The 8230-nt window shown below is 43.4% G+C and overlaps 1 long non-coding RNA gene across 1 annotated transcript; it reads left to right on the forward strand.

The window, feature by feature from the left end:
* Positions 1-710: 710 nt before the first annotated feature.
* LOC106695760 lies at positions 711-6055 on the forward strand. The gene is made up of 2 exons (XR_001346790.2): positions 711-1281; positions 3703-6055. It is a non-coding gene; the product is annotated as an uncharacterized LOC106695760 (long non-coding RNA).
* Positions 6056-8230: the final 2175 nt, after the last annotated feature.

Here is an 8230-nt window from a genome sequence, read left to right on the forward strand (position 1 = left end):
GTAAAAGTTTCAAATCTGATGTTCAAACAAAACGTTTAAATAGAAATCTAAATTTTAAGGCTTGTTATCCAAATTTGGCATAAATCTCCTTCCCATCCAATTTTCACCATACCCCTCCCCATGCTATTCCTTCACCAAGTCATCCACATGTGAACCTGTGTGCCGTATGGTGACTGATGGTTAACTCTTCTCTCATCAGCCGAAGAACAAGAAAAGCAAGACTGCGGCCTCTGCTCTGAAACTCTTAGGTAATAAAGTTAATGACGACCTAGGGCAAAGACAAGGTGAGCAGACCGCCTTTCCTTCAGGGAATTCCAGAGCACAAAGGCCTGTGATGAGGGCTGCAGCAGGAATTGTAATCATTTCATGTTGCGTAATGACCTGCTAGGAAGCCTTCCACTGACTACTTGGTTGACCCAACCTCACTTTTTAGCGCCGATCCCTCATCTGTAAACTAGGGGTTCATAGACTATGCCGTGAGATATACCGAGTTAATACATATAAAGTGCCTACACATGCCTGGTAAAGTAAGAATATCATAAATGTGAACGATTAGTATTTTGCAGGAATCAGTCGTTTCCGTTTGAGCATTGCCTTTCCGTTAGGGTTTATTGCAAATAACTCCATGACCAAGAAAAGGGGGGAGGAGAGGGACGCACGTTTGAAGTGGAAGGAGCGCGAGAGAAGCTGATCATAGCACAGAAGGGCACAGCCTGTTTCTAAGGCGCACAGAGTAAACTTGGGCATGGCCATCAGAGCAGAATCCCAGTGGCCAGCAACTTCCGTGCAAAGCCGCACACGTGGGACGGAGAGCGCTCAGAATCCAGCAGCGGGAGGCATTCCACGCGGGCGAGGCAGAGGGGGGCCCCGCACGGCCTGTTCACGTTCTCCACCAATTCCCCGAGAGCTGGCTCGGCGGCCTCCACCCGGCGAGGTGTGTCTGTGCTTCCCACGGCCCCGCTCCAGCTGCCGAAAGGAGACGCAGTAAGCGATCCCGCGCGTCACACCGGCGAAGAGGAGACGCTGTCACCGCCTTCCCACCGGGAATGTCCATCCAACCTGGCAGGTCGGGGGCGGGACTCGCCCGCGGGCCCCACCCAGCCACCCCCATTGGCTGAGGCCTCCAGGGGGCGGGGTCAGCGCCGCTCTGTGGGAACCCGGGTCCCGGCGGTGGCGGAGAAGCCCCGGTGGGTGTGGAGCGAGCGTCTGCGCCCAGGAAGCCCTGCCTGGGGGCCATGGGGGGAGAGGTGAGGCTGCCGCCCGGAGAGCCCTGCCGAGAAGGTGAGTGTCTGCCCCGAGCCGGGGGACCTGGCATCTGGGTGGCGATGAGATCGAATGGGCTGTCCCGGGTCCTTGCAGAGGCGAGGGAGGGACTCACACCGACTCTTGATGCATTCACCGGGCATGCATGCATCCCGTCGCTCAGCCAGTACCCGGCCAGGCAACAGCTACTTACTGGCGCCTACAACGTGCCAGTCTCGGTGGGAAAGCCCGTGTCAATCGAACAAGACCCGCGTGGCTCCCACCCCAGGGCGGAAGGGAGATCCCTGTAAATCACAGTATGCTGAGTTTTACGACGGAGGAATTCAGGATGCTGTGGGAAGACTTCCAAGTCTCATCTGAGAAAGACGCCTGCAGCCACTCTGACTCACTTCCAGAGTCCTCTGTCGCCGTCATCCAGTGGCCAGAGGGCGTGCCCGGGGACCGGAGTCCGTGCTGCGCCCTCCGTGGCTGCGAAAGGTCAGGCGCCCTGGACCGCGGGGGAGCGCGCGACCCGCCTGGGCCGCCCACATCTCTCACTTCCAGATGAGAAGTCCCCGGGCCCACTTGTCTCGTCTGACTCGTTGTGCAGTCACTTCTTGGCTGCTTGAAGCGAGAGCCAACCGAGAGGAGAGGAGAACTGGGCACAGTCATGAGTCGGTTCGTACTGCTCGCTGGGCTGGGGTTTCAGCCCCTGCCCGCGCCCAGGTATTGACACACCCGCTGCCTGTCCTGCAGTCACAGGGCACGTCACAGCCCCGAACCGGGCCGGAAATTAGGCGGTGGTGGGTGTGGGTGCGACAGGAAGAGCGTGTATCAGCTGGAAATTGAGACGGTTTTCACATAAAGGCAACTTGTAATTTATCTGATGAGAATGTAAATAGGCAGAGAGGACAGTGAAGGGCCTGACAAGAACTATATGTCTTTCCCAAAGTTGCTGGCACCTTCCCCGGTTTTCTCTCCTCTTGGTCCCTCCAGCTTATTCCTGGATTTGGAGAGGTTTGTTGTTGTTTGCTTTTAAGGCAGCGAACTAGTCAAAAGTCAAAACTATGGCGAGAGAGAGAAAAGGGACACAAAGAAAGAGAAAATGCCTGAACCGTTCACAAACTCTTCAAAAGCTGAGATTTTGGAAGTGGTTACTAAGGCAGCTGGATGTAGATTTCCTAGATAGTCAGGTTGTGTGACCTTTGTCAAAATAATTCCTAAGCCAGTAAGTTAAATTGCTACTAACCCATCCACCCTTGTTTACCCAAGGATCTGTGAGGAGGGTGTGTGGGCTCCACCAGCTTGTTTGAACTTCCTGATGTTTTCCCTGCTTTGCTAATACATTTAGTTCCAAGAAGAAATATTTAAGCTCAGTGCTTCATCCCTGTGGTTAATTGTGGTAATTAGTGTGTGGGAGACAGGGGGGAAAGATTCGGAATCCACATTGTCAGTAGTGGTGGGAAGGGGGTTAGACTTGAGCATCAGACTGTCTTTTCAGCTATGATTTCAGCCTCCTTGAATCTTTCTTTGTCTAAAACAGTGGTTCCCAAACTTATTTGGCCTACCGCCCCCTTTCCAGAAAAAAATATTACTCAGCACCCCCTGGAAATTAATTTTTTAAAAATTTTAATAGCAATTAAACAGAAAGATATATGTATTAATGTTTCTACCTTTTCCGTAAAATATAGTAAAGAAAGGTGTAAATTAGAAACATTGAAGTTTGAAATTATGAAACTATTTATTGAACTCAGAATAGAAAGGTAATACAAAAAAAGTTAAAACAAATGCACCTGTGGCCATCACCGCCCCCCTGGATCGCTGCAGCGCCCACCAGGGGGTGGTAGTGCCCACTTTGGGAATCACTGGTCTAAAAATTGGGAATAATTCCTACAGTTTACAGTTGTGAGGATTAGAAGCAGGTGGGATTACATAGGGAGCCTGACATGGAGTAAGGTCTCAATTTTAATAAGTCCCATGTACCAGGCATCTGCCTAGGGCTAGTACAGAGGAATTTGCAAGAGAGTCTGATCTAGACATTAGGGCCAGGTCCCTGCTCCCATGCAGCTAACTGTCTATTTGACAGATAATATGCAAGAAACCAATGACTAAAAAAGGACAAGAGTGGTGAGTGTCATGGATAATGTAATGAGAAACTTGGGATGTTCAGACCGGGTACACAGGGAAGACTCCTTAGAGAAAGAAACATACGCACTGAGACCCAAATGACAAGGAGTCCATCATAAGACCTGAGGATAGAGCATTCCGGTTGTACTTCCATGCAAAAGAGTGAACCCCGTAGTGTGGTTTTTACTTTGAACACTATAGATGCTTTAGAAGGCCTTCTAATCCAAAATTATCTCAAAAAATTAAATTTAAACACACATGAAGGTTATTTTTTTAATTCAGGATGTTTACATTATGTCACCTATCTTACATGTTTTAATTCGACTCCAATAGAGCTTTATTAACATGAAAGTATGACATGATGAAAATAGAATGTAAGAAATACACCCATCACCTGTGAAGCACCAACTGCATGAAGACCGTGTGCCAGGGGACACCAAGGCACCTTCCTGAGAATTCTGACCTGGTTTGGCGGTGGGGAGGATTGGAGATGGAGAGGGACCCAGTGGTTTTCCAAGTTTTCTTTAAGTGAGCCACCTTCCCAGGGTGCAGCCAACCAGAAGAGTGACAAATGACAGGTGGTTTTAGAATTGATGCAGCCTATCTTCGTGGTTTCGAGAGGAGAAGATTCAGGAACTGTGCACTTCTTTAAGAACTGGCTGTATCTCTCATGTACTGATGAGCGTGTGTCCCACTTTGATGTAGATAATCTTTTTTTTCCATGTATAGAATCTTAAATTTTCAAAACAGGTTAACATAAAAATATATCAGTTTGCCCTCACACATGTTCAATTCTGTGAGTTTTATTAGGTAACCATTATATCCTTTTGCAGATACAGAAACCAAGGCCCAGAGAATTGAATAAGGTTTCATAATTAGTGATCAAATTAAGCACAAAATTATTGGGGCCTTTATTTTTTCTGTAGGAGCCCATCTCCATTCTCTAGCCTCTTGGTTCAATGGTATACAGTATAATGATTCTGAGATTTTATTCTTTAAAAACATCCATATTGTAAACATGTCTCAAAATTCCACCAAATGAACACAATTTGTATTATCAGGACAAGCTGTATTTTCGGTGTAAAATATAGTGGCTTATATGTTGATTTTTACTAAAGTTTAAATTTTTGCACAAGTTGTTTTCCCAGCCTTCCAGAGATTTTCTAAGTGGTGAAATTTAAAAGTGCTTAAAGGTAGTAAAAATTTCCCACTAAAGTTTGTTCAGAAAACAATATACTATTAATTGCTGAATTTAATATTTAATATGAACTGTATCAAGGTTTAAAAACCTTGATATAAATGCATCCTTATTGCAATATTAGTCCTTGGGTTCTTTTCCTGCATCTTCATTCATTAATCATTTATTAACTTTATGGGAATTTTATCTTAACAGTTTAGTGACTTTAGTAATATACAGATTGTAAAGTGAAAACAACAGTTTATGTAGGAAATCTGATAGTAAATTATTGGACTTCTTGGCTTCCAAACACACTGATGGTGGGAAGATACAGGTTTTTAACTTAAAAAAAAATCAATAGTATTTTTTCAATTTTATTTTGGTTAATTGAAATAATGGGCTTCTTCCTCATCCTAACAGAGTTGATATGTAGTCTACTATGAATGATTTCCGAATTTACTCAAAATTATTACTCATTCTATTCTGCTCCCCTTACTCCTGTTCCTCTGTTCTCTCACTAAAATCATCAGCTCTGTGAGAACAGAAACCTGTTTACCTACCTTGTTGATCACTATCTCGCAGGTTCCTAGAACAGGGCACGGCACACAGGAAGTACTCAGTAAGAATTCACTAAGTGTTGAATAAATGAATACCTAACATATGTTTGTGTGGTAGGTGTTCAACAACTATTTTGTTGAATGAATTCATGGAAAAGCTTTATGGATATACAATACTGTTCTGTATAAAACCATAATTGAACTGTGAGAAGTTTGGCAGGATTAAGTAGGGTGATATGATGGAACTTGACTGAGACGTTCCTTTAGATTGGGAAGAGCGAGAAGGTCTCTCTGAGGAAGTAGCTCCTCATCAGCCAGCTACTACTTCACTACTCAGGCTAAGTAAGGGTTACTTAAAAGTTTTAAGGTGAGAAGAAACTTAGCCTAAGAAAGGAACAGAGAAAAAAAAAACAATAGTAGGGAATGAGGTTGCAGAGGTAGCTGGAGGCAGGATTCTGTAGACCCTTGTAAACTGTGGTGGGACTTTTGGATATTTTTTCTGAATGAGGAGGGAAGCCATTGTAGAATTTGGGAAGGAGAAATGACAACATCGGACCTACTTGTGTAAAGGCTCTTTTCACCTGATCTTGTCCTCTGCTATCCTTCAACCTGATCACTCAGCCCAGCCAGCCTGTCGGATTGCAGCCCCGCCCCCCACCCGCAAGCAAACTGCGCCCTCAAGATTTTTGCATTTATACTTAGCAGAGAGGTTTTACATTTAATGTTGTTTTTTAAAAAGTATTTCTTTATGCTGCTTTTACCACTGTCCATGGCACTCAGCATATTATGTAGTTATTAGTTCATTTGTCTATCTTATTTTCCCCTCATTAGAATGACTATAAGAGAGTAGGAATGTTCTTTTGTTCACTGTTGTATCCCCAGCTTCTAGAAAATGCCTGACAGATAATAGACACTCAATAAAAATGTGATCTGCAGAATAAATTTAGGGACACATTCATTCTTTACTTTGCTAATAGGAATAGGTAGGTGTATCAGTCAGCTATTGCTACATAACACACAACCCAAAACTCAGTGGCTAAAATAACAATCACACAGGGTGGGGCAAAAGTAGGTTTACAGTTGTTTGTATGGAAAACAGTACAATCATTAATAAATAATAATACAATAATACACTCTGTTTCCCATACTCACAACTGTAAATCTGCTTTGCCTCACCCTGTATATTCGTGCTTACGTGTCTGCAGTTAAGCTGATAGCTGACTAATGTCGACTGGGTTCCCTGGGTGTCTCTGCATCAGGCTACATGTCCATCTGGATTTGTCTCCTTCTTGTGGTATTGCCAGAGGAACTAGGATCATTCCACTGTATTACAGAAAATGCATTTCAGGAACGCACACATAGGAGGATTTGAGGTACAGTGGCAAGAAATACTTGAGGGAAAACAAAGAACTGCCCTCAGGCACACCACGCCCGATGTCTCACCCATGACCAGGTGGCTCAGCTCCATCTCGATGCAGAAGTACAGCCTCTGGGGCCACAGGCACACACTTGTCCCCACCAGTCCAGGAGGAAGGCCAGGACCCAGAGCTGCAGTACATGAGTCCAGCATAGCTTCTGTTCCCCTCTGGCTCGAAATTGGTGCTGCACTGATCTCTCTCTCTCTCTCTTTCTCTCTCTCTCTCTCTCTCTCTCTCTCTCTCTCTCTCTCAACATTAGGTATAGCTACTTGGTCTTGGTTTGGGCAGTTACACGACTTTGGCAAGTCACTTAATATCCTGGCATCCGTTTCTTTAAAATGCCTTCCAACTAAAAGTGCCTGTGAGTTTAGAGCTGGTCCATTGGCAACATTTATGAGCTACCAGGATCATCAATAAATTATTCTGGGAACAAAGATAGCTTATGATCAAACCACCAAATTATAGAAGGCATCTTCAGAATCAAGTCAAATGCCCTCATTTTAGAGATAAGGAAACTGAAGCTAATAGTGATTGATTACTCAACTTGCCCATAATTACAGATAGTAATAGAGCTTAAGGGAAAAGGCATATATTCCTATAGGAAATGTAATATTGTTTTTAAATTATTAAATTGTGTGTGTGTAAGTAAACTCTCACACCTATACATAGAAGATATATATTAAGTTGAACCATATGAAACTGCTATTTTTGTAGCATCAACAATTGTCATATATCAAGTACATATGTTTCAACATAGTTGAGAAATTATCAATACTGTTTGTAAAATCAAAAACAGTGCAAATTACCCAAATGTTCACCAACAATAAAACAACAATTAATTGTGAGATAGTCATACAGTGGGATCCTATAGAACAGTCGGGGGGGGGGGGGAACCCTACAGCCATACGCATCTACATCAATAAATCTCAAAAACAAGCAGGTCACCAGAGAATACAGAATGATTATATTTTAAATGTGCAAAAACAGGCAAAACTAAATTTATTGTTTGAAGATATAATCACACAGGGAAAACTTTTTAAGCAAAGGAGAATCAGGATGGTCGTTACCTCTGAGGGGTACTGTTTTATTTCTTAAATTGGGTGGTTGATTCATTAGTGTCTATTGAATTGTTTTTCTTTATAACTGACCCATATTTTCTAAATATTAGTTAATATTTAGAAAACCAAGTAATAACAACATCAAAGAACTAATGTATGCTCCCTGCTGGCAGGAGTATAAGTTGGTACAATCACTTTACAGGGTTATTGGCAGTGTCTATTAAAATGAAAAATAATGAATGTAATAAATTTTCTTTCTATGTCTAATAAAATTTGGATTAAATTCCCCATATAATTACTTTGCTCACACAAATCTTTAAAATCCAATTCTGATTTGGAGATTTTTCTGATTCCTCTGGAACACTCCAAAGTCCCTGCCCACACATCCTGTTTCACCCTCCTCGCCCCTGCTGCTCTCCACTCCACACCCACCAACTCACCATCCCCTCCCTCACTCCCTCCTTCAGTCACATCTGCTGCAGGCTCTCTCCTTAACATACACCCAAAACATAAAATAAGTTCTAAGGTCAGTAACTAGACAAGATTTTTATTATTTGGCCTGCCATAAAACATGCAGCATTAATGTCTGCCACTTACAATGAGAACTTACAAAATGCAACAAAGATTATTTGCTGTCCCTTATCACTCTCT

The sequence above is a fragment of the Myotis lucifugus genome, unplaced genomic scaffold (genome assembly GCF_000147115.1).
Source record: "Myotis lucifugus unplaced genomic scaffold, Myoluc2.0 scaffold_2755, whole genome shotgun sequence".
NCBI classification, from domain to species: domain Eukaryota; kingdom Metazoa; phylum Chordata; class Mammalia; order Chiroptera; family Vespertilionidae; genus Myotis; species Myotis lucifugus.